The 26,586-nt window shown below is 46.6% G+C and overlaps 1 protein-coding gene across 1 annotated transcript in view; it reads left to right on the top strand.

Annotated features, from left to right (window-relative positions):
- Positions 1-4,375: 4,375 nt before the first annotated feature.
- The window catches only part of RUSC2 (RUN and SH3 domain containing 2), a 54,578-nt gene continuing 32,367 nt past the window's right edge, over positions 4,376-26,586 (top strand). The window contains exon 1 of the mRNA XM_054398322.1: positions 4,376-4,523. The gene's annotated coding sequence lies outside the window, so the exon portion shown is untranslated. The remainder of the gene's footprint in view (positions 4,524-26,586) is intronic.

Raw genomic sequence — 26,586 nt, 5'->3', positions numbered from 1 at the left:
GCAACTCGAGGTGGCTTCTACAAGACAGGTCCAAATAGGTTTGAGAGCAAGGTTTAAAGCAAGGCTTAAAGAAGGCTTGAGCAAGGTTTGAGCAAGGCAACTACCCAGTCAGCCTGTATATATATATCTGGCCAGAGATCAGTTGGTCTGACGGGGCACTGAAGCTAACGTGTAGCTGCCCAATGGAAAGGTGTTCTGCCAGGCTACAACCTGGCAGAAACAAAGGCCTTGTCTCTGGGGGAGCAGTGGTCAGCTTACATGCTCTTATCCCAGGTAAATAACCTGTTTACCAGACAGGCAGGAGTCCTGTCCCCTTTGTTCTTTTTCCCATGTTGCCCTGTCTTTCGGCAGGAAGGAGAGGAGAGAAAGGGACCTTGTCTAGACATCTTAAGACCCGTCTGAATTCGTACTGGGCCATGTCATGGCCCTACCATGCACTGCATCTGGAGTACCCCATACAGCCTGGTCCCCTTCTCTCAGAAAGAGTAGCATAGAGCTAAATATGATACAGAAAAGGCAAATGGAGGAGATTAAGGGACTTGGCTAGCTTCTCTAGGAAGGAAAAGGCCTATGAAGTCATGTATGGTGGGGAGAAACTGAATAAGGAATGACCTTTCTCAACTTTGCTGTTTCTCACAGTACAGAGGAAGCATGTCCAGTGAAATTATTTATTAGGCAGAAGGTTAAGGAAGTCCTTTTTCAACACAGTTGATTTGCAGACCATGTTGCTATGAGATGGCATGAAGGCTGAAAATATACACAGATTCCAAAAGGAACCAGACACCTCAATAGCGGAAATGTGTTTCAGTGGCTCTATACCATGATGGTCAGTGGGTAGCATCCAAGTCTGGAAGTTCCTTGTCTGATGATTGTTGGAAGATGGAAGAGTATGGCCTTAAGAGACATCAGTCTGTGATATATATATATGCTGACATCACAGTGTCAAGGGTAGCACACTAGACCAGAAGACTTCTTGGAGTGACCTGGTATGATGGTTCTTGCTACTAGAACACACTGCAGCAGTGGTGTGAAAATGAACTGCTTTGGTTTTGAGCACTTCTGGTCTCATTGCTCTCCTATGGGAGTTACATACAGGTCACCACAGGTTTTATCTTTTACTAACAATTGTGGAAGCACTTGGAGGAGAAAGCTGGTGAGCATATCCCCCTGGATTTAGTTACATAAATTGAATATTCACAAGTCCATGGCCATGATGAGATGCACCCAAGCATGTTCAGAATGATGACTGATGTTGTTGCTCCACCACCAGGAGAGGTGTCTGAGGACTGGAGGAAGCCAAAGTCAGTCCAGTCTTCAAAAAGGGCAAGAAAGAGGCTCCGGAAAACTATGGACCAGTGAGCGTCATCTCCATCCCTGGAAAAATGACGGAGCAGCTCATTCTGGAGGTCATCTCTAGGCACTTGGAAGACACAAAGATGATCAGGAGCAATCAGCATGGATTTACCAAGGGGAAATCCTTCTTGACTAATCTGATAGCATTCTGTGATGCCATAACTGAATGGGTAGATGCAGGGAGACCAGTGGATGTAGTCTACCTTGACCTTAGTAAGGCTTTTGACACTGTCTCCCATAACATCCTTGTGAGCAAACTCAGGAAGCATGGACAGAAGAACAGACAGATGGATTAGGAACTGGTTACAAAATAGAGTCCAAAGAGTGCTGGTCAGTGCTGCCAAGTCCAGCTGGAGAGCTGTAACTAGTGGAGTGCCCCAGGGATCAGTGCTGGGTCTGGTTCTGTTCAACATCTTCATCAATGACATTGATGAGGGGACAGACAGACAGACAGTGTCTGCTCAGCAAGTTTGCTGATGACATCAAACTGGGAGGCTTGGCTGATACACCTGAAGGTTGTGTGGCCATTCAGTGAGACTTGGACAGACTGGAGAGCTGGGCAGAGAGGAACCAAATGAGGTTCAGCAAGGATAAGTGCAGAGTTGCACCTGGGAAGCAATAATAAACTGCACCAGTACAGGTTAGGAGGTGATCTGCTGGAGAGCAGCCCTGTGGAGAAGGACCTGGGAGTCCTGGTGGACAACAGGTTATCCATGGGACAGCAATGTGCCCTTGTGGCCAAGAAGGCCAATGGGATCCTGGGGTGCGTTAAGAGGAATGTGTCCAGCAAATCAAGGGGGGTTCTCCTCCCCCTCTACTCTGCCCTGGTGAGACCTCACCTGGAATATTGCATCCAGTTTTGGGCTCCGTAGTTCAAGAAGGACAGGGATCTACTTGAGAGAGTCCAATTGAGGGCTACCAGGATGATTAAGGGACTGGAGCACTGCCTTATGAGGAGAGGCTGAGAGACCTGAGGCTATTTAGTCTGGAAAAGACTGAGAGGGGATTTAGTAAATGTTTATAAATATCTGAGGGCTGGGTGTCAAGAGGGAGGGGACAGGCTCTTCTCAGTTGCACCCTGTGATAGGACAAGGGGCAATGGATATAAACTGCAGCACAGGAGGTTCCACCTCAACATGAGGAACTTCTTCACTGTGAGGGTCACAGAGCACTGGAACAGGCTGCCCAGAGAGGCTGTGGAGTGTCCATCTCTGGAGAATTTCAAGACCCATCTGGATGCATTCCTGTGGCACCCGTGTTATGGTCCTGCTCTGGCAGGGGGGTTGGACTCAATGATCTGCGGAGGTCCCTTCCAACCCCTAGCATCCTGTGATCCTGTGATACTGTGAACTCAGAGTGTCAGACGCTGTTGTGGTTGTTGCAGAGTAAAGCAGCTTGATGAGTACTGGCTGGCCAGCCAGGAGAGATGACAGGATCATAGAATGGTTTGAGTTGGAAGGGACCTGTAAATATAGTCCAATCTTCCTGCAGTAAGCAGGGACATCTTTAACTAGACCAGGTTGCTTAGAGCCTGGTCCAACCCGACCTCAAATGTTTCCAGGGATGAGGCATCTATCACTTCCCTAGGCAACCCATGCCAGTGTTTCACCACCTTCCTTGTATAAAAATGTCTTCCTTATATCCAGTCCGAATCTGCCCTTTTTTAGTTAAAACCATTAAAAACCCTGAGTGCTGTTGCTACAGGCCCTGCTAAGAAGTCTCTCCCCATTTTTTAAATAAGTCCTCTTTAGTTGTTGGAAGTCTGCAATAGGGTCATCGTGGAGCCTTCTCCAGGCTGAGCCATGCTGACACTCAGTCTTTCCTCATGGGAGAGGTATTCCAGCTCTCTGATAATTTTTGTGACCCTACTCTGGACCACTTGGAATGCCGAGTGGACACAGTACAGATGCCTGGTGTTAGCTGCCTGGTTCCATCCTTGCTCCCCCTGGGCTTCTCATTAGGAGCTGGTTTGTGTCCCAGTGGAACAAAACCTGGATTCTTAGAGTCTCTTTTTCATATGACTGTGGGTGTTATTGTTACCCGTCCAAATGTCTTGCTCTACGAAGAGCGGAAAGGGCAGGCTATTGCAAATTCTGTTGTGAATTCCTCTATCCTTTCCAAGTCCTGTGTTGTAATTTCCTTCATAGTCTAAGCAGCAAAATGTCTCCAGCCTTTCCAGAGAAATGCACTGCCTTGAAAAGTTTATTTGCTGATAATGGAGTGTTTTCTATGCTTGTTTTTGGAACAATAGCAGGAGGCACTGTTCCTTGCCACTCACCCTCTTGAGAGCTTACCAAGCTATTGGGTTTTTTTGTGGAAGCTAGCTGAGGCTGTAGCAAAAGTAACCAGATGGTAATGGGCAAGCAATTTTTGTCTGCTGTTCAGCTTGCTGCAGAGTGAATCTTAACTTCTCAAACCTGAGCAGGGCATCACGGTGCCATTTTGGGACCACTGGATGCTCAATCCAGACATCATTTTACCTCTGCCTTGTTTCTTGAACCCAAATCTATATATTCATGAGCTCATATGTTTGTGCCTCTTTCAGAGTTTAAAGCCCCCTGTTCCCTGCTGCCTGCAGAGAAAAGTCTCCTGGCAGCCTCAAGCTGTTTTTAAATATGACAAATGCCAGGGGTGCTTGTCTGCCAGAGCCTCCAGCCTGTACACTGTGTCCCTTTTTAGCACGCTTCTCCACGTACCTATATCTGGCTCCAGTTCCTTGCTCTGGGAACGTGACCTCATCGTTGTTTTGGTATTTCCAGTGATTCAGCCTGGTCAGGGGCAGGGAGGAGTCATTCCTGTTGCAGGCTGACAGGGTGCTTGTGCATTGCTGGAATTCCAGAGCAGTTCAGCCCCAGCCCTTCCGAGGCTGCCTTGACAGCTCTGCTGAGGCAGGGCTGGTGCGTTGCATTCCTGCTTGGCAGGTGGCCTGGGGATAGCTGGCAGAGGGATTGAAGCTCCTGCTTTTGGGGGTAATGGGTATCCGTGTCTTTGCAGCATACCTGCCGTGGTGAGGGTGAAGAAAGCTGCGTGCAGTAGCTTGCATCCCTGGGAAAGCCAGAAGGAGTCTCTGCTGCATGGGTGGAGAAAGACTCTCACAGAATGCTTGTTGCTGTTCACAGACTGTCAGCATCCCATAATGAAGTTAATTTTACAACATCTGCAGCATCTTGGTAAGTATTCTGGTCCTTTTTTCACAAGAGGTGAAACTGAGATACTGAACAGGGAAGTGGTCTGCTTGAGCTTTTGATGCAGCTCAGCTGGAAAAGTAAACTCCTGTGAAGTGGGTGCTGCCTGCACCCACTGTCTCCTGTACTGGCTGGATTCCTCCAGTGAAAGATGAACCTGGACAGTGGGTCAGACTGAGGTGGAACAGTGCTTTTAGGGAAGGCTGGCTCCCAAACTGAGACAAGGCCAGGCTGTACAGATTTCTAAACACCATTTTCTGTGGGTGTTGCTTTCCTCCATCTCTCCAGGTACAGTTAGAAAGCACAAGGGAGAGCTTGTAGACTGTGTTCCCCAGCAGAGGTCCATGCTTGTGCTCCTGGGAGGCTGTGGATGCTACAGGCTTGTCAGTGGTGTCCTAGCAGGACTGCTGTTGCTGCAGATGTGGTGAGCCTTATTGCAATCTTGATCTAAACACTCTCAACTGGCCTTTTTGAGCCTGGGTTGTTGTGAATGGTTTTTAAACCCTTTGGGGTCTTCTAGTGGTTAGCCATTCCGTGGCTGAGACCAGTTTATCTGAAAAACAAATTTGGTAGAAGATACAGCTTCAGTGTTGACTTGCTTAGCAGCGACCCTGCCTGTCAGAGTAGTCACTTAATCCCAGGAGAGACCTGTCTTGGTTTGTCACTATACAGGAATAAGTCATGAAGGCTCATCACATTTGGAGAAGCAGCTCCCTGTATGGAGGAGCTCTCTTGCCCATGCTGATGAATACTTGGTGATGAAGTCATGGCTGTATTTTGTCTCAGACAGACCTGAGGAGCTACACCTGTTACATTGGGAAGGGTAGCTCAATGTCAGGAGAATTACTTCATCCCAAGGTCAGCTGGGCTGAGCTGCAGTGGAGTTGCTGCACCATGGAGGGGGGAAGCAACAAAGCACCTTCCTCATTACAGGCATTGCCAGCCCAAGGAAAGGATATCCTCATGTACAGAAACAGGGAGTTTTAGCTTCAGTAACCTCACTTTCATAGCTGTGTGGATGGGTAGTGACTGTACCAGCACTTTGATGGAGAGAGGAGACAAAAGATAACACAACCAATGTGCTGTCATTGACAGGAAGCCTTTTGGGCTGGCTTGATGCCTGGCTGGCTTCACCCCTCTGCTAGGTATCACCAGGACATACACCTATTACTTTGGGGTTCCTCTGTGCAGTCCTTGAAGCTAGGTTTTTATCAGCACTCACTGATGAAACTGACCCAAGTCAAGTGTTTTCACACTTTTTCTTTTGAGGCTAAGAAGTATTTTTCAAAAGAGATCTTGTCAGCCACTACAGAACAGATCTCAGTTGCTTCAGAACCGCATGAACTCCCTGTTTTGTCACTGGTTGCACCCAGAGGTCACTGGAGTCAGCTATATGCCTGTCTGGCACCAGGCTTGCTCAAAATAGGCTCTGCTCACTGTGGTATGCATCCTGAAACAGCTCCTTTGCAGCCTCTTGCTGAGTTCTTTCAGTGTTCTTTTAATGGTCATGGTCTGAAATCTACAAAACCTTTCATGTGCTTGTTGTGGGTACAAGGGACACAAAGCCTCTAAGCCCTTTGACATGTTTCATTGCTGAGCTAGTCCCTATCCCCAGTCTTCCTTATTTGGTCTAAATCCAGTAGTAGTACAGCTTGTAAGTATCCTGAAATGGCAGAGAAAGAAGAATCCTAACAGGAGGTGCCAAAGACACTGAACTGGAGAGGGATGTTAAGTCCCAAAAATGTGGCACCCCTGAGCACTGAGACAAGTCCTGGACGATGGGAAAGGGCTCCTGCAGCGCTGGCTGGTCACACACATGAATGGAGCAGTGCCCTGACCAGCCTTCCTCCCAGGTATGATGGGCAACTATAGCTCTGTGCACCAGAGGTGTGGGGCTGGGGCTATCCCAGGTGGAGCACACGATAGAAAAATGCTTAAGCTTGTATTATTCCTCTCTCAGGTGCTGTGAATGAAGTTTTAGGAGCTGCTGGAGAGTGTGGACTTGGGGGTGTCCCCTCTCACTACTGGCCACTTCACTCCTCAGGCAGCTGCTCTCCAGCCCCACAGCCTTGTGCTAGCACAGCATGGAGTCAGCACGCACAGCCCTATCATGCTGGCTTTTTTCTGAGCTTGTAAATGGCTTTTTGTAACACGAGCTGCATTTCTGCCATAGCCCTCTCCACAATGCATCTGTATTTACACTGGCGCTTTCATTAGCAATCTGGCCTCTGCATTGCCAGCAGCCCGCAGCTCTCACTTTCCCCTCCTGCCCACATACTCTGTGAGTGAAGCTGGCACTCTGGCACAGCTGTGCCTGAGGAGAGGCAGGTGACTGGCATCAGGAGAAAACCCTGAGCCAGCTCCTCTCTGGAAGAAGTGCCTTGTCATGTTGCCTCTCACCTGCCATCCTCCAGGAACAGGGGAGCGTCCTGCTGGGACCCCTGGCAGCATGGCTCCCTGATCCCTGAGCCAACACAGCGACAGGCTGGGTTTGCTTTGGATTATCACTGGCTCTGCCTGCTGTATATTCTTACTGCTGCTCTCATGCCCGTGCTGCTGCAACCCACCTTCCAGCTGCAGTGAGCTGAGCCCATGATCTGGGGAGATTGTACCTGGCAAGGTAGGAGCTGATCTCTTCCATTTATTCTGATAAAAGTAATGTGGTCAGTCCTGCCCCTGCCAGGGGAGGATTCTCCCATTAATAGTACGTGTATGGTTTTGTTCTGTAGCTCTGATGAGCAGTCAGTGTGCTGCTTAGGCCATAGCCTCTCCTAAAGGGAAAGAAAATCCATTTTATTTTTACCTTGACACTGGAAAATCAAACTCTGGTTCCCTTTCTACTCCAGAATTTTGTGGTGGTGCTCCAGAGCCTGTCTGTTGTCTCTGTTCTCGTGCAGCATCCTGTATATGTTCTTTATGTCACCTGCTTCTCCAGGAGAGTGAAAGTAGAATCAGTCTGAATGTGTCATGGGTGAAAGGGGGAAGGAGAAGAAACTCACAGAAGACAAAAATCAAGGAAGTTCAATAGGCATGGAAATGGCTTTTGAGAAGTTATTTTTACCCCAGAAAATTAGGGGAAGAGCCTGCCTTCCTGGATAGTCTCAAAAGGCTTATTTTGGGTTTTTTTGCTTCAGTCTCTTAGGGCAAGCTGGTTTGATATTGAAAGGCCTGAGGCTACTGTTATATCTGGGAATGAAGGACAGCCAGTCTCGATAGTTTGGTGTCTTCTTTCCAATGAACCTCACTGGCATGTAGTATTTCACCTTCCCCTACCACTGCACACCTTTGCAGGGGCTGTATAGAGAAAAGAGGTGATGATCATGGAACCCTGCCCCTGCTGGATTTGGATTTGTAGCCAAAGATAGATGAAACAGGAGAGCAGCAGCATTTTCTTCTGACCTAGCTGGCACTTAGGCACAACTGTTCCCTTTTATAGCCCACACCAGCTGAGATGTGCCTGCCCCGGTATGCACATCCATTCATCTTCCCCAAGCCTAACGTACCTGGACTTTCCTCTCACATGGGAGAGAGTCTCCTAAATAGGACAGACCAAGATAGGAGGCCTTCTGCAGGTGGTGGTTTGCTTCTGTGAACTAGCTGAAGTAACAAATCATGTTTTAAGTTCCCCTTACATCCCTAGTTGCTAATCTGTGAGGAGGGAAGGGGTCCTCTTAGCTTTCCCTCTTTAGTATACTCTGCTGTGCCGCCAGTGGGTGTATAAATAGTGCCCACAGTATACTATTTTGGTGACAAGCTCTTCCCAGGATTCATCCAGAGTTATGTGAGCAAGTGTTAAAAATAACACAAAGCCCTGCCCAAATGCTGTCATCATTTCAGCCAAAGTGTTGAGAATCCTCCATAGAGGGCAACCTTGGGAGGAAGGGATCCCACAGGGTTCCCCACCTTTTCCTCCCCTTGCTGTCCTGTTGACCACAGAAGATGGTGACCCTCAGGATCAGCAGATGTTCAAGGTGAGGTTGGACAGGACCTTGAGCAGTCGGGTTTAGTGGAAGGTGTCCCTGCCCATGGCAGGGGGATTGAAACTAGATGATCTGTAAGGTCCCTTCCAACCAAAACTCTTCTATGATGCTATGTGCTGGTCACGAAGAGGATGTGAGTCTTTCAGTTCTAAGTGGGTTATTTGGTACTGAGCTTTCCCTGTGTGTTCTCAGTATTATTGCTAAGTCTAATGAGAGGTACAGGAGATTCCAGGAGGGGTTAATCTGAGTTTTAATCTATCCTGCTGCCAGGTCACTGGAGGAGGAGAGAGCTAGTTGCTTCAGTAAAAAGTCTTGTGCTGTAGCAGTGGCATATGTAGAGATTCTGGCCCTGCATTAAGTTTATTTTATGGTCTGGTGGCTGGAGATTAGTTTAATTGTGGAAGGCATATTAAATCTGGATGTTGAATTAACAGCTATAGCTCTGGACATTCTTGCTATCCAACACTTGTTGGTGTGTGGTTATTACCTGACTGAAGACCAGACTACACTGCACAAATTGCTGGGGAGTCATGCCCGTTGGCCTAGGTAGCTAGTGCAGGATGTACTGTCCCACTGAGGAGCTGGAAGCTGCGGTTTGCTTCCCTCAGGCTGGGTTTCACCTGTTGTTGGTGAAGTCCTACACTATGTGTGCAATCCAGCTGCTCCCATGCTGCTACATCATCAGCCTCTGTTGTGTGCTGGAAAATAGGAGTCCCTGCTGGAAGCCAGCAGAACCCACTGAGGCCTTTGTATTCAGTGTGTGGAATGCCAAGGTCACAGAAGGTCTTCTCAGAGGGCTTGTGCTCCAAGAAGCTGTATCTGACAAGAGAGATTCTCCCTCTTGCACTCTTGCCTGGTCTGATACTGGTCACAGCAGAAGTTACCTGCTCTGTGTGTGGAGTGTTCATTGCTGTTATACAGCCTAATACATGAAGCTTTGCACACAGAAGAAGAGGAAAAGAGCTGAGATGTCTCCTGGCTGCAAACCTAGGGACAGTGCTTGGGCTTACCTTGTTGCTCTGGGTTGAAAGCAGCATTGTCATAGACAGGGGTCCCCAGATGATAGGGTTCAGAACTACAGCATTAATTACCCTCTATAGTTCCTTGGCCTCTATGTTTGCATTCCCAGATACATCTGTGCTAATTTATGGCTTTGTAGAGGAAGGGGTGGATGCTTCTGCAATCTCTGAATACTTTACTTTCAGAAGGACTGGATTTATTTTAAGGTGATACAGAAAGTTGCTGTGAAAGCAGCAGGCATGCAAAATTGCTAAAAAGGTCACAAGTACTGTTTGGCACTCCATGCTTTACCTCCTCTGATATGGGATTGCTAATTCTGGCTGATGTTCCCAGGGATGGAGAGCAGGTCCTGCTAGAACATCATGACTGACTGCATTGAAAATGAGAGCAAAACAGTCATTCATCTTCTGGCTTGGACTGCTGCATTTTGTGTGCTCAGCCCTTGCTAGTTCTCCTCCCCATCTCACAATTTAGTTAATCTTCTCTTATCCTTGCTGTATTTTGAGGGGCATGTGCTGGGTTTGTGCACAAGATGGAGTAAGTGTGTATCGAGAGCACAGACTTCAGAATTGTCCAGAGATGGAAATATGTAATGAATGAATGAAAAATAGTCTCCTGACTCTGGTGGATGCATTCACCGGCTGGGAAGCTGGTGCTGAGCATATTCCATTTAGGTAAAAAACACCCTGCAGTATGTTTTTAACAGCCAGACATATTAGCTACTGGATCACCTGGCACGGGATGCCCATCCAGATGGGGTGTATCTGTCAGTTTTCTATGTCATTCCAGGAGCATGCTTCTATTTCTCCAGGTGCCCTGCCTCACGGAATAAACTGCTCTCAGCTTTTAATCCTGCATTAGAGGCTTCCTGCTCTTCTGAGTCAAACAGAAATCATATGAGAGTAAGACCTCCAGAAGCCATATAATTACATCTCCCTGACCCAGGCACAGTGGACTCAAGCTATGCCATTCTTTGTGGGTTTTGTTTTTATTTCATCTCCAGAGGCTCCCAATGACTGAGGCTTCTGCTGCATCCTGCATCTTAGCAGTCCAGTCCGTTTCCTCTAGTGGTATATCGTGATGCCATGGCACACTGGGTTGGCCAGGACCCTAAGATGTACAGTTCTTCAGCAGCAAAACCAGAAAAAGAAATAATTTCCAAGTCTGGCCCTAAGGGCCTCTGAAAAGTAACAGAAATGTGTGCCTCTACGTCAGTAAAACAAAGATAAGAGACAGAAAGAACTGTGCAAAACATTGAGAAAATTAATCTTATCTCCTGACTGCTGTGGTGGAATAACAAATGATGAATTCTATCAACCCAAACTTCCCTGTCTGCCCTCAGGAGGCCATTCCTGATGGCAGAGTTGTGGAGAACAGCTTGTTCACTTGCTCTTGGCAGGAGCCTTTTATGCATTTTAGAACTGCTTTTGTCTAGTCTCTAGTTTTCTGCAGAGAGCTAACCCATTTGCTTTGCAGTTTATTCCTTACTCACTCTGAACTGTCACCAGCTTGTCCATACAGGACATGTCCATGAGGCATGTGCCAGCCTTGGACAGAGGAAGGATTAATGTCCATGAGGCAGGTGCCAGCGCTGGACAAGGAAGGATTACTCCATATCCTTCACGTGACATGGCTGTTTATATAGCTCTGCATACTGTTTGTCTGCCTCAAAGCACAATGCCACTATTACTCAAGTTCAGCCTGTGATCTGTGGTAACCACAGATCCTTTCTGAATGAGCAGGTCATGCATGATGGCTATGAGGGATGTGCAGTCTGGGCAGTCTGGGCAGTGTGAAGTGTCATGGCAATGATGATGATTTATGTCAATTTGCTGTTCATGTATAGACCTTATCCCTTTAGTTAACAATATCAGTATTGTGAATGCTACAGATGAAGAGTTAAAAACAACCACTCCACCTGAGAGCCAACAGGTGAGATGCAGAGGGATAGACAGGGATTCCAGGTTTTGGCTAGAAACCTGCATTACAGAGGGTTTTTGGCAGAGATTTGCAGTGGTCCTGTTTTCTCTCCCCCTTACAGCTTTTCCAGGTGCTCAGAACCTTTGGTGGTACTGGAGTCCTGGGTCTTTCGGTATTGTCCTGTAGCATGGCTGCTAGTCAGTGGGTTTTGAGTGTAGCTTCAACAGTCTCTTTGGATCACAGAATGCTTTACAGAAGCACAAGCTGTCTAAACATTGCTTTATTTGCTGCTGAAAGAGCCAGCTGGAGAAGGTAACACTCAGAGCAGCACTGCGTGTCCAGTTTGGCTTGTAAATGGAGAAACATAGGGGAAAAAATCAGTATAAAGAACCATAATTAATATCACATCTCTAATAAATCAGCTGATTGCAAAGGTGAGAGTGTTTGAGAACAGGGAGTTCTCACTTTGTGGGGAGCTGACAGATTTCACTGCTTGGCTTTTGCTGTTGCACTGAGTAGTGATGGCAGGGGAGTGCCTTGGCATGCACAGAGGTGAGTGTGGATTTTCTGCATGAAATTCAGAGCAGTTTTCATACTTGCTGTTGCCTTGGAAAACTGGAATATTTATGAGTCAGTGATGAAGTAGGAGGACAGAAGGCTTTTTCCATTCCTGAATGTGGCCTCTTGTGTGTCAAACAGTGATGTTTTTCTCCTCTGCTTGCCCCTTCCCTTCTACATGCCTTTCATTTCAGTCTCTGTCCTATGCTGGTTGTTTGCAGTGCAGTCACTCTGACTTTGAGTCAGCTGGGCGATGCCCCCGGAGTGGAAAGGGGATGTCACTTTGGTGTACATCATGGGAACCATGAACAGTCACCTTCCTTGAGCAGTGTGTGCTGTGTACACAGCAGTGTAAACAGTGAACCGTTTTGGGGATGTAGTTTCAGCTCAGCCTTGCAGCTTTTCAGCTGCTTAGTTGGAAGCACATAATTTTTGTTTGAGGTCAGAATACGAACACCAGTGAATACAGAAGCACTAGGGCTGCCTGATTCAGCAACACCTATGCAGTATAGAATGTGGCAACTTAAGGCTTTCCTCATGGCAGTGGGGAGCTATTCATTCATGGTGGCACTGTTTTTTTAGGTAAATTGTACTGTAGAGGCAGTATTGATCCCATTTTGAAAACCAATTGTAAAAAGAGTGAAGCCAATAACACCTAAATGTCCACTGTTACCATGGACTGCAGAGAGCAATTAATTGCCAGATTAGAAAGTATATATTTTTTTTAATAATAATACTCTTTCTGCTCCTTTTGCAACCCTTTGATGGGTGAAGGAGTTTATAATTCCACTCAAGTGTATCTTCAATATTTGAGAGAGTGCTTGAAGAAACAGGGTTGCTCTTAGAGCTGAGTCCCTGCTTCAATACTTTGATATCTCAGGATGGATCAGTTATATTCAGGCTTTTCTTAATTCAAAGTTTTTCTGAGCTTGATTTATCAGACTGAAGATGAGACTTCCAGCATGATTTAGGAGCTGCACTGTTGTTTCTGTCCTGATTTTCCTCTGCCTAGAAACATTCATCTGTTTTTTTGTGCCCTTGCTTGGGCAGTACTGTGTATTAGGGCTAAAAGATGGGCACTGGAGTTTTAGGATCAGTTTTCCTTTTCCTAGAGCCATGCAAGTAGTTCTCATCTTCTGGTTGCCCAGTATCATGCATGCAAAACGTGGATAGCAGCACTTTTCCTAGAAAGACAATACGAGCATGTTGGAATCCTGAGCTGGAAGGGCCTGGAGGCAGACAGTAGGCTGTGACTGGTTCTCCCATAGAAGTCTCAGTACTGTAGTGGTATGTGGAACTCAGCCCAACCCCCAAGGGGAGCCTTGCCAGGACAAGTCCTGTCTGATAGTTCTGACTTTTTATGGAGCTTGTGAAAGCCTCTGTTCCTGGGCAGTGAGGCTACAGCCACTAGCAATACAGGGAATTTGACCCAAATACAGGAAGGTGGAAAACAGGATAGTGACTGGATAAAGGAACCACCCTGCCCAGTATGATTTTCCCAAAAGTGATTGCAAGTGATCAGCTAGAGAGGAGGGAAAACAGGACAAGTGTGTATCATATCCTAATAATTCTTCTTCCCAGGGGATTTGCAAAGTCCATTTTATTTTATCTGTTTAGGAAGCTGAAATGGATCTCTCAAGTGCTTGCCATGCCTCCTCTTGAACCTCTATGGACTTCTTCCATCTATAATACTCTGTGAAATAAAAAGCAGTAGACAGACTTGAGGAAGGTAACAGGAAAGTTGGAAGTAAAAACTGAAGACAAGTTGTTAATAGAGTAACCTTGAAATGGAAGCTATTCAGTACATCAAATAATACCCTGAGCATTAAAAGGTGAAATTTTACTAGTGATGTTCTCTGAAGAATAAAGCTAAGAAACATCATCAGAGCCAGTTCAGGGTTACTCAGTAAGAAGAGCTTGGACAGCCTTAGGGAATAATGCAGATTGAAATTGAATAGTTCAGAATTGCATGGTAATTAGCAGAATGTTCAACTCCAACTGGGAGCTCATAGGGGAAGGTGAGAGAGATGGGGGAAAACCCAGGGTCCAGTGATGTGCAGGATAACTGTGAGCAGCTAGTATGCAGCTACGAAAAAGGTAAATGCCATCCAACATTAGATGTTGGACAAAATATTAGTAACAAATACGGAAAAATTTTAGTGTGTTAAGGCATGTGAAATGTTGCTTGGCAGACTACATTTCTGGTGGTTTTCTGAAGGCTGTATGCAAACTGGGTCAGGGATACTGGTATGATCAAAGAAACGAAGAGCCTACCTAATGTGAAGTGATTAAAGAACTCAGATGATATAACTTTAAACATAGGCTGGATAAATGCTAACGTTGAAGCTCATTTTTGGAACATGAGTGAAGAGGAGTGAGCTGTGCATGGATAAAGATAAGCTGGAAATTTAGAGAGGAGTTAATTTGGAGGAATAATTCTCTTAGAAAATAGTAAACAACAAGAGGTGTCTACATTTTTTTTAAGAATCAGGAGCAACCCTTCCCTTCCCTTCCCTTCCCTTCCCTTCCCTTCCCTTCCCTTCCCTTCCCTTCCCTTCCCTTCCCTTCCCTTCCCTTCCCTTCCCTTCCCTTCCCTTCCCTTCCCTTCCCTTCCCTTCCCTTCCCTTCCCTTCCCTTCCCTTCCCTTCCCTTCCCTTCCCTTCCCTTCCCTTCCCTTCCCTTCCCTTCCCTTCCCTTCCCTTCCCTTCCCTTCCCTTCCCTTCCCTTCCCTTCCCTTCCCTTCCCTTCCCTTCCCTTCCCTTCCCTTCCCTTCCCTTCCCTTCCCTTCCCTTCCCTTCCCTTCCCTTCCCTTCCCTTCCCTTCCCATGTGACTCCTGCCTTGTGTTGCTAGCCCTGAAGAAATCAGTGCTGCTGCTCTGGGCAGCAAGTAGGGCTTACTGTTACAGGATCATCATGGGACCCTGGTGCATCCTGCTGCTGCAAATGTGTCTGTGGCTGGCATAACTCTACAGACTCCTGTGCCTCTGTCCTCAGATCCTTTCAGAAGGCAGACTCAGTGAGGGGGATCAGTTAGTGACTCCCTAGGGAAAAGTGAAGACCGGGGGCAGGCACTGGCACTATGCTAATGTGAAACAGCACAATCCACTTTGATTTTTGAGCCCTTATCCAAAAGCTCCCATATTTGTTCCCAATGAATAGAAAGTTGTTGAGCACATGTTGGTAATGATCAGCCTGTATTGATCTCTGCATGTTTGAGAGTGAGAGATTGTTTGACCTTCAAGGGCATGGCTTGCAGGGATGGGGAATTATTTTGTTTTTCCTTTCTGAGGATTTTTATAAAGTTTTCAGCACCTCCTGCTTTTCTTTTGGTCTCTGTGTCTTGGGGCTCCTTACTCCTCTTGAGTAGGACCGTGCTCTTAGTTCAGCTCTGAACAATATCCCTCACTGGCATTTCTGAAATGACCTCAGTGGTGATGGATGGGGTTACTGTGTCTTGAGGATTCAGGTTTCTCCCACAAGCAATGAGTGAGCATGGTGGGAAGGCACTGAGCTGTTCCAACCTTGCTCGTGAGTGGTCCAGCTTACGGGAAAAATGATGATGCCCATCCCTTTTGTGGCCATGCTACAGATGGGGTGATGATGACCCAGACACTGTTATCCTAGGCATGTTTGTGCTGTTGTACTTGCAGATAGCTAGGCACACATGGTCCTCCATTAATGAGCTTGGTGTTCTCATACTACTTCCTATTTATTTGAAAAGCATAGGCATGCTGAAGATAAGAAGGGCTAGGTCAAAACATCCATCCTTTAGGAGGAGGCAGCAGGCAGCTCCCTGTTCTGTGAGCAGTGGTGAAGAGGTGGCAGCCTTGGTACTGTCTGGCTGTTACAAGTGTGGGCAGGTTGTGCCTCACACCTGACTGTGAGGGATGATTAAAGACCTGTTTCTGCTCAGTGCCTGGATTCAGAACCACAGCCCAGGCAGCTGCCTGGGATCTGGGACTGAGCTTTTTTGAGTTCATGGATCACCAAAGCAGATTTGCAGCAAAAGAGGTAGGAGCTTGAGCTGCTGGTGGTAGATGCTCCATCCTTGGAAACATTCCCTGCCAGGTTGGATGGAGCTTTGAGCAACCTGGTTTAGTTGAAGATGTCCCTGCTTATTGCAGAGGAGTTGGACTAGATGACCTTTGTTTAAAGGTCCCTTCCACCCAGAACATTCTATGATTTTGGGGGGTCTGTTCGCGTTGTGGTGCAAGTGCACCAGGTAGACAGGTGTCCAGTGTGAGTGCAGCACATGGGCCTCCCCCAGAGTGGTGAGCTCTGCTGCAGCTTGGCTCTGGGAACACGATGCACCTCCTTACCAGGATTCACAGATGAGAGAACTTGTTGTGCATTGAATTCTCACACTCTTGGAGCAAGGGAGAAGGCAAGAAGGTGTAAACCCTGCCTGGCACCCGGGATACCTGTAAGTAATGACACTGATATGGCAATTTTCACCTACCAAGGTACACCCCACAGTGCTGGGGTGTGGGAAGTACCTGTCCCTACCACTGCAGGCCAAGCAGGACAGGGACGTCTGTTACTATAGGGATAAGCATAGTCTGGCACCTTCATTTCCCTCCTCTTGCTTCTCTAAGGAGGGCAGTCAGCAGCCTGCAGTCATCCCTCCTCTCCTCCCTGTGTGAGGAGTCAGCTATACTCCACTTCTCACTCGGCTCATCTCTGTGATCAAAGAGAAGTCATCTCCTAGAAGACAGCCTCCAGGGACGAGCTGTCTTCTTCCTCATTAGTGCCTGTAATCTCTTACTTTTTATGAAGCTTTGGGACAGCCCATCAGTTTTTACTGCTGTTGCTGAGAGGGGCAGATCCTGGGAAGAAGATGCAGCAAAGGGGTGCTTGCTGCAGAGGTGCAAGGCCATGTGAGCTTGAGGTGGGAGGAATGTGCTGAATAACTGTTTTAGGGAGGAGGATAAAAATGTTTATGTTGGGAACACAGTTGTAAATAAGAATGTTTCTGAGGGAGCCCCTTGTCTGCTTCAGTGCTTTGTCTGATTTTCAGCAAAACAGCCTGCTGACTCCATTTGCTGTGATGTGCATGTCTGCTACACAAGGCAGGCACTGCTGACAGTGAATTGGTTAATGCCAGTGTCCTGTGGCAGGGACAGGGATGCAGGCAACCACTCAGCCTGCCAGCATTTATACCTCCTGGCGTCAGCATTGGCAATGCTCATGGAGAACTGGGGAGGGCACTGAAATAGTTTCCATTCTCCTCTCTGCTGTGGGAACAAGTCTCCCGGGTAACAAATGCTCCTTGTTCTCCACAGAAGCTCTGCAGCTGAGACTCTTTCTCCTTCCTTGCTGCTGCTCCCTAACTGTCCCAGCTGAACAGGCCAGAGATGTCTGCTTGAGCCTGCCTTAATTGATGCTGACAATACAATGGGGTTGGCCGTACAGGGGTCTTGGGGCTGCACGCTAATGGGAGTTCACTAAATAGTCTCATTTACTGCAGCTCAGGGGAAGCAGAGCCTGGCAGGAATAGCTTTCTGCTTGCTGCAATGGGCAGCCATGGAGGTACAGCACTCACTCCTTCATCCTACCTGGGGCTTGTTCCTGATGCATAAATGGGACAGACCACAGGCACAGATATGGTACAGGTCACGAGCATCCAAGGAAAGGCAAGCTGTGGGCTTGGGAGTGTGAAGTACCCCAGGGCCTGGGGTCTGGGACGAGCTGAGAGATCACTCTGTATTTTGGAGGTGAGTAGCAGAGCCACATCTGCAATGCTGGTTCCAGTGCATTGCAGACAGGCTACACAGTCCACAGGCAGCCCAGGGTCCTTTCTGTTTTCTCGCTGGAAGGGTCTCTGTGCTGGGAGCGTCCTGGACTTCTGCCTCTGGAACCCAGAGCCACCCACCAGTCCCTGGGTTTTCAGTCAGAAATTTGATTTGAATGTTAGCAGAAGATATTAAAAGTTTCTAGTAGTCTGGAATCCAAGGCAATTGTCAGCTGCTTCCAGTAATGAGTCTAACATTTTTCTGGCATAGCTTTTTGTGTTGGCTTCTCCAGAGGCAGAAGCTTCTACAAAGTGTTGTATTGTCTGGGCTGCTTTTTGTTGGTGGGTTTGGGGTTTTTTTGGTTGCTGAGACATGTAACAGTTCTTAATTTCTTTGAACTATATGTCTGTGTGGCATTTCTACCTCTTCTCTGACTTAGCTGCCTCTCAGTTAGGAGATGGGGTTTGTGTCAGGCTTGTAGGGATTACTTTTTCCAGTGTGGACACTTCATTTTCTGAGCTTTGCTTAGCTCAGTGCTGGGTGGTGGTTGCAGGAGTGGATCTAGATGGCAAAGTGCAATAGTGGGAGCGGTCCCTTCAGGATGATTGTCTCAGGCAGCTGCTCCAGTGCTAGAAACATCACCCCTGGCACAGCTGAGTTTCTGGGGTGTGTGGTCACGCCCAGGCTGTGGTAGAGAAACAAAAGCAGCTGCACGTGTTCCTTGGCAAAGCTACCTGTGCCCTGCCAGGAGCTGTCCTGGTTTACCTATGGAGCAGGTTGCAGCTGCCTCTAATGGCAAGGGGATAATGGAAAAAATCCTTTCACATGGCCCCAAGAGAGAGAGAGCCCAGCAAGAGAGCCTGGCCTTTTGCAGATTGTGATTCCTTGTTTCAAGAAGGAAGATCTGCTGTGGATTGTTTTGAAGAGCTGCTGGAATTTAGTCCTGGTTATGGTCTGCACTTCAGTCACAAACTGTAGTTAATAGTTGCTGGGATCTTGATGTGAGATTCCCAATGACAGCAGGGACTGCCAGTGGTGGGGCAGATGGTGGTTTCAACACCAGGGAAAGTGCTGGCGGTTCCCAGCACTCCAGGGGTGACAGCATTTCAGGGATGCTGTGTAGATGGTGTCGATGAAGATCTTAAGGACAAGATGCTACAGAAATGTAAAAGAAGCTTCAAGAAGCTTCTTGTAGTTTCCCTGATCGCTAAACTATATGTTTTTCCATCCTCCTCCTCCTCTTCTGTGTTGCTTTTGACAACTAGCATTTTACTTCCAAGGGTTCTAGCTGCCATTGTCAATGGTAGGAGCACAATAGTCCAGTTCCCTTTGCTTTCCTTTGCAAAACCAGGAGAAGGGATCAGACAGCTTTGGAACGACACAAGTCTGAAACGCAAGCTCACCACAGAGTAAAATGCTTCAGCTTTATTTTATGGCATGGGCTCTCCTGTTTTTATTTTTCCTCCTGTTACCTGCCTGATTTCCCAGTTCCTGTAAGAATCAATCCTCCATCTTCCATCATGACTTATCTCCCCTCCTCTCCATCTCCACTCCCTCCCACCCCCTGCCTTGTCTGAGGTCCTGCAGGGACTGGTTGCAAGCGGGAGCGGGGGTGCTGTGGGCATGCTTGCTCCTCTACACGCAGCAACGTCACAGCAGCAGCAGCAGAAGCACTGGAGATGTGATTGCGCAGACCTTCTGCATTGCCAGGGATGCAGCTGTGAAAAAAAAAAAAAAGAAAAAAAAATTGACCCTGTGTTTCCTGGTGAGATAGCAGAGATCCTGCTGGAATCCAAGTGCTCAGCAGTACCGAAGCAGAGAATGTTCAGTGAGAGGAGACAAGCAAGGAAGGATCTGTGGAAAGGTGAGATGGAGAAATGATTGGGGTGGGTGTTAGTCACACCAGTGTCTGTTGTCCTGCAGAGTGGCTGGTTTGCTTTTGAAGAGATTGCCAGCTACCCGTTGAAGCTTAAAGGTTTAAGGGTTGTTTTGTCTATTCAGAGGCTGCCTTGCTTTGGAGCTGCTGTGGTTACAAGGGGTGTGAGCGGGTGCGGGGGCTGATGGTGCTGTGCAGAATGTGTATGTGTCCATTGTAGCTGTCACAGTCATGTCTGGGGCTGCTGTGCAGAGGCGAGCCGTGCTTCGCCCCGGCAGTGCTGCTGCACAGCTCTCCATTGTGCCTGCCATGACAGCCAAGCCCACACGGACTGTTGTGGTCCCACCAGCTACCCTGCTCGCTGTGCATCCCTGGTGGTGATGCTGCTGTGCGGCTCAAAAGCTGTTTTGACAGACAATGCATCCAAGAAAAGCCAGAAACAAAGGATGCAGACAGAGGAAAGGCTGCTGTCAGTGGAGCTTTTGTCTTCTTTCTTTTTTTTTTTGTTTCTTTTTTAAATAAATCAATTGCTCAAAAGGTACTAAGATAAAATATTGTGACAGGTAAAACCCTGTTATTCTGGTAAGAGATACATGGGCTGTGGTGCAGCTGGAGTCCTTTGTGTTAACTAGGGTGTGTCTGTGCTGGCTGTGTAAATAGATGCTTTCTCCCTGCCTCTTCTTACCGATCGGATGAGAAAGGTTATCTGGGAATGGAGGAATTGCTACTTTTAATTACCAAAATGAGGGGTCCAGGTTGGGTACCAGCTCCTAGAGCTTAATTACACGGTCTTGTTATAGCCCAATCCCTCTTTTCCCTCCCTGCCTGCCTTCTTCTTCCCTCCCCCACCCTCTGCACAAATCCTTCCACCAAATTGCCTCTGGAAATGCAAAAAGGAGAAGGATTTGAACAAAGAGAAGGATATATGTGGGACAGGGCTATAGATGCTCGAGATGACAGTCAGTGGAAACAATAAGGCAAAGATGTAAAAGAATGAGGTTTTGGTTTATGTGGTAAAGCGATGTGGCTGTAGGGCAATGTACACATGGGAATGTAGGAACCAAAGGGGATAAGCAAATACCAGATGCAGTCTTTGGGGGTTGTGGAAGATGCTGAGCATGTGGATTTGCAATTGTTTGGACAGAGTGTGGTGTTAATGAGGGTTACATTAGAACTGATTGTTGAGGAACACATCATACAGGGTCTGGACTGATGGGTGTCATAAAGCTGCAGGGAATATGGGGGAAATAGAGACCTGCTTTTTTACTTTCGGATACCTACAGTCTTGCATGCCAGTGTTGCTAAAGAGTGATCTTGGCAGGTCTAACCTATTTGCAAAAACTTTCTGCACTTTGCCAGTGACCTGAGAATAATTCAGATAAAACATGCTTTGGTCTATCAGGAGCAACAAGATGGCAGAAAAAATGTAGATAAAATGGTAAATGTTTGGCAAAACTGGAGGAGCAGAAGACGCAGGTGTGAGAGGCATTGCAGCACTGGAGGAACGAGGGGTTTAGGGTCAGAAACCAGTGGCAGAGGACACAGAGGAGGAAATTCAGTGTCATCATTGTCAGGCCATTTTAATATGTGGTTTGTACTGTCATTCTCTAGCCTTCTACTGTGTTCCATGAGATGGTCACTGCTGTGTGCCACCCCAAGGGGTTTTTGGAGATGAGAGCACAGCCTATTCTGCAGCAGTTTTCTGGAGGAATGTTGTTGCTGCTGCAGGTTCTCAGCTGGTTGTTCCCTCTCCATGGCTATGGAGTGGCAAGGCTTTCTGGCCTTTACACCTGGTGAAGAAGATGCACCTGGTGCACAGAGCTTCATCACAGGATGCCAGGTGGGAAAGAAGGGGCTTCCAGCAAAATCACAAACCAGAGTCTGTTCATCTCACAGCTCATCTCTGTGATAATGTCCTGGGAGCACCACAGGACTTCCTCAGCTGCAGTTCCTTCTCATCCCTAGCTCACCCTGGGGCCTGGGAACTCTCTCAGTGTCCTCAGGCCTCTGTTCTGTTCAGCCTGATGGGAACAGGACATAGGTGTGTACCAGACTGTGGTGCTGCTGCAGAACAGGATCCTGCAGGAGCTTGATGGGGGGTAACAACAGCATGGCAATGCTTGTGGGTTGTGGGCCAGAGGACATGCAATAGGACATACCTGTTTGTTTGTACAACACTATTTCAGTTGTAAAGGAAGGAAAAGAAGATGATGCAGCTGCCTCTGCTCTGGGAACAGGAACACTCCTCAGGATATACAGGCTGTGCCTAGGCACTAGGTGCCACTCTTAAAAGAGCATCTGTTCAGCAGTGAGAGTGCACAGATAATCTCTGCTTTGAGATGCTTAAAAGATGGGCAAAAGCTTCTAGTGACTGGAGCTGACTGAAATGATGGAGGGAGGTATAATTGCTGCTGTGTGTCTTCCTTACTGCATCAGTGCAGAATGCTGGAGATAAAGTGCAGATAGTTCTCTAGATCCAAGGGATGTGGACCTGCATTGCAGAAAGTGCAGGTGGCCCTGAGAATTATGCCATGGACAAGGGAATGGCCTGTACACACCTCTGTTCTTAATTTTCTTCCAGTCTGATGCTCCTGGTGAGTAAAGATTTCACTCTCATGTTATTCCTGATAGACAGACAGTAGTCTCCCTTTTGCAACCCCATGTTCTGCTTTGCCCCATTTTTTATTTAATTCCCAGTCTTATTATTCTTTCCCAATGTTTTCTGAAAGCCTTATGAACTTCTAAGGGCAAGCTGATAAATCTAACATTCTAAATTATTCCTTTTTTTGGACAGGTGCAGACTTTAAGCTTTCTTATGCACCAGCTACAAAGTTTCCTTCCATTCCTCACTTTCCTTGTGGGTAGTTTTATCAAAAGCAGCTCCAATCATGCAACTATTCTTCCATTGTTCTGGGATCAAGAATATCTTGTCCTCTGTCTTGAGTGCATTCATCTTCTTGCAATTTGTTTCCAGTTCAAAAGCACATTTCCTTTCCTCTGTATTGTCTAACCTGTTGTCGTTGCAGCTTCAGTATTCTTCTTAACCACTAATATCCTTCTTGATGTAGTTATTCATTCAGGTTGATCAGGAGCCCTGTTCTTCTCATTTCCTCACCTTTCTTAGAGATTCCTGATGTTTTGGTTTTTTTCTTTTCTTTTGTTTTTAATCTGTGATGTTCAAAGTATTTTCTGTAGCACTTCTCCAAGCTCTTTGTTCTTGTTGGCTTTATAACTGTTGACCCTGATAAGCCAGAGATCTGCTCTTTCAAAAATTAAAAAGGTTTTATTACAGAGCTGATTACTTTTTACCCTGCTCTTTAATATAATCTGTGTCAGCTTGAGATATTCAGTTCAAACCCACTTCTATATCATACATGCTGGGCAATAAATCTCAGTAGACAAGGTTGTGATAGACCTGAGTTGATCCCAAGAAAACCAAACACAAAGTGAGAGACGCAGAGATTTGTGCAGGTAGGTAAGGCACAGAGGACTGGAGATGGAAGTGCTTCCTTGTCATCTATGGAACTGCAGGACAATACTGGTCTTTGTGCTTGTGGAAGCCATTGAAATCCATCTGGTTGTGGGAAACATCACTTGCGTTCTACATGTGTTACTTCATGGGAAGAGTTCTGGTGTGGATAAGAATGTTTAAGAACTATTACTCAAAACAAAGTAGGCACTCTGCTCCTTCTGCATTCTGCAGTGGGGGCAGTTGCTGGGCTGTCTGGCTGCTGTTTTATTCTTCTTCTCTTCTGACTGAAGATAACACACACTGACCTTGGCAGCTAAGTTAACGACTTTCTGCTTAACTAACTCTGCTTCTCTGTCCAGGGGGGTCTGGGGGGAAGCTCCTGGGAGAGAGAGAGAGGCCCCTTTGGGAGGGTCCCCTTGGGGGGAAGCAAAGGGAGATCGGTTGTGCTTTTCTGTTGATAGTATATATTTGTGAATGTTGTGAATTTTGTATATTTGTACATATTCATTGCATTTCATCTGCTTGTAAATACAGCCTTCATTTGCTTCCAGACTGGGCTAGCCTGGTTATTGTCGGTGGGGGGGGGAATTTCAGCTCACACCGACACACCTGTTGTGCTTTTTTGACCACTGGAAAAGATATCTTACAGTAATGAGAACTAGCAGTTCCTTCTGGCAAGAGGAGAATTTCTCCTTTACAAGTTACAGGGAAAAAATAAAGCATGTAGGGAAGACTTTGGTGAATATAGAGCAGATTTTCATCTGATACTTCCCTCAGACTCACTGATACTTCAGACTGTGGTCTTAGGGACTGGTTCTTGGGGAAGAGTGGGACACATGGACAAAGCATGGGTACTGGATTGAGAAAGCCTGCCCTCCTTATTGTTCCCAGATGTGCAAGAGATTCACCTAAGCTTCTATGACTCTGAAAAAAGCTCAAGGGCATTCCTGCATACCAGTGCCAGAAAAAAAAAATAAAAAAACAATCCCCCAAAACATTGCAGGAACAGTTGAAGGAGAATGGTTTCTTGTGAGAACTCAAGTAGTGATGTGAGTTTTAAGCTGATGAGTTGTTGAACATTCAACATTGAGGAAGATCTGTGCTCCTGGGTGTTGGCTAACACAAGCTCAGTTCAGCAACAATTAGATCTTCTCTCTCAGCTCCTTCTGACTCTCAGAGAATAGGCTTTTCAGGTGTTATTCTCCAAGGAAACAGAGTCCTTGCTCCTTCCATAGTTAGACTAATCTCATAGATTCATAGAATACCAGGTTGGAAGGGACCTCAAGGGTCATCTAGTCCAACCTAGACTAATTTCATCAACTTTACCTCCAGAACTTCACTTTAATCTGTGCAACCTGGCACCAGCTGCCATAATTTCTGGAGAACTGTGACCTAAATGCTTTCAGTGGGCAGGCTCTTCTCTGTTCTCTTCTGCTCTGCTTGCACTGGTGCAAGACCAGCTGCTTAGCCTCCTTTTGCCTACTAGGTCAAATCCACCTGAATTGTTTATCTGACCACCTCCTTTTGGTTCATTTCTTGGTTTCCCATGGCAAAGAATGAATGTGTGCCTCATGCTGCTTTATCATATGTCTTCTGTGTAAGCTCAGGTAGCATAGCTGTCCTTACAGATGTCTTCAGCAGGGAGAATGACCTGTCTAGACCTTTGTGCTAGTGTAAATTTCTGGGTTAGTCTAGTTCCAGTGTTTGCTACATGGCATTTTTCCCCTGCAGGAAAAAAATGACCTCTCAGACCTTTTCCATTAGCTTCAGTGGCAGAATCATAAACCTACATATGAGAAGATACAGTGGGAGGTATGAATAATATCTCTGGTCCCAAGATATTGTTGGCCCACACAAGTGTTTCTTCCCTGGCTTTGCCTAATTTGTTCTAATAATTGATAACTGAGTGACGTGTCTGCTCTGGGGTTTGGCTGATTCTAGTTGACCTCTGGCTCACCACTTAGTAGGCAAGTTGCTGTAGTGACTTCTAAGGGGGTTTTGTTTGTTTTTTTTTTTTCCTGAATATAACTTATTATGAGCAGTGATTGTACTGTGACCCTTCAGAAGAACAGCAAGAGGATTTCAACATGTATCTACACTTAGCTATTTTCTACTGGCAACAAGCTATTGTGTCTTGTTCAGGCAGAGGCATCAAACTTAACCTACTGCTGAGATTTACTCTCCAGCTGCAGGTCATAGTGCTTGAAATGGCTGTTGAGGAGAACATCTGCCTTATCCAGATGTCTGCTTCTGCCTTCACCTCCTTGTCAATATGCTTCACTTTTATTTCTGCAGGCACTTGCTATTTATAGTTATTGTATTTATAAAGCACTCTGAAGGTGGTGACTACTTATTACAGCAAGCTTGACAGCCTTTTTGTTCCCATGTGCTTCCTTTCCCTGTTTCCTGTCTGTTTCCAGGGGAGTCAGAGGAAGGGTGAGGCTGCAAGGAGCACAGGAGTACCTCAGACATTCTGGGAAGTCTCTAGACTCTGGTGCAGTAAGGCTAGCCAGTTCAGTAACAGGAGCAGGGGAGGAACTGTCAGAAACAGATATGTCCCAGCACTGGCAGGCAGTGGCAGGAGGGTGGTTAGCACACAAAGGTGGCAATGCTCTAGTCATTCTAACAAATTTGTTTTAGATATTGATAGTAGTTTGCATCCATTGAGGTTTCTATTATCTATGCCTTTGCTTGTGACTTTGCACAAGCTTCAGAGACTCCAAAGAATGCCTCCATCTCCGAAACCCTGACATCTCCCAAGCCTTGCATTTGTGATGTGACTTTGTACTCAGGATGGAGAAACACCCCAGACTAAAGCAATGTGTGTGTACTTGCTCTGGAGCTGTACTGTACTGAGACGTAACTGCCCTCTCTACCAGAGTGTGTCCAACAACCAGTGTTTTGATCTTCTTGCCTTGTCTGCTTTCCCCTTGGCATGAGTTGAGATTGGAAAGGAAAAAACAACCTCTTAACCTGCCCATCAAATCAAAAGGGGAATTCTCCCTCACAGAGGCAAGCTACCATACCTCACTGATTTAATCAGGCAATTTCATTAGGCAAACGTCCTTCAGCCCAGACATTGAGGACTTTCTTATCTCTTGGAGGACCACAAAGTCTTCCATGGGGTCATGAAAACCTCTCCTCACAAGTGTATACTGAGAATTCGTGCAACTTGAGGGAGCAACCCTCCCACCCCAAACCATACTCTACAGCCAGTGAAAGGAAACATTTTTCCTTAGAAAGAATCCTTAGAAAAATCCCCTGGTTTCTTCTAGGCTAGTCTTGTTGTAAACCTTTTTTTTTTTTTTTTTTTTGAGCTTGAGGCTCAGTTAGGCAAACCTATGTAACAGAAGATAGTTCACTTTTAAGGTTCCAAATCAATTAACTGATGAAATTTTATTCCAACTCATTAAACTGTCAATTGGGGCTGTTCAGTCTGGAGAAAAGAAGGCTCTGAGGTGTACTTATTGTGGCCTTCCAGTACCTGAGG

This window comes from Indicator indicator, assembly GCF_027791375.1.
Source record: "Indicator indicator isolate 239-I01 chromosome Z unlocalized genomic scaffold, UM_Iind_1.1 iindZ_random_scaffold_45, whole genome shotgun sequence".
Lineage (NCBI taxonomy): Eukaryota > Metazoa > Chordata > Aves > Piciformes > Indicatoridae > Indicator > Indicator indicator.
Note: the sequence above shows the minus strand (reverse complement) of the source record. Positions and strands in the feature narration are given on the sequence as shown.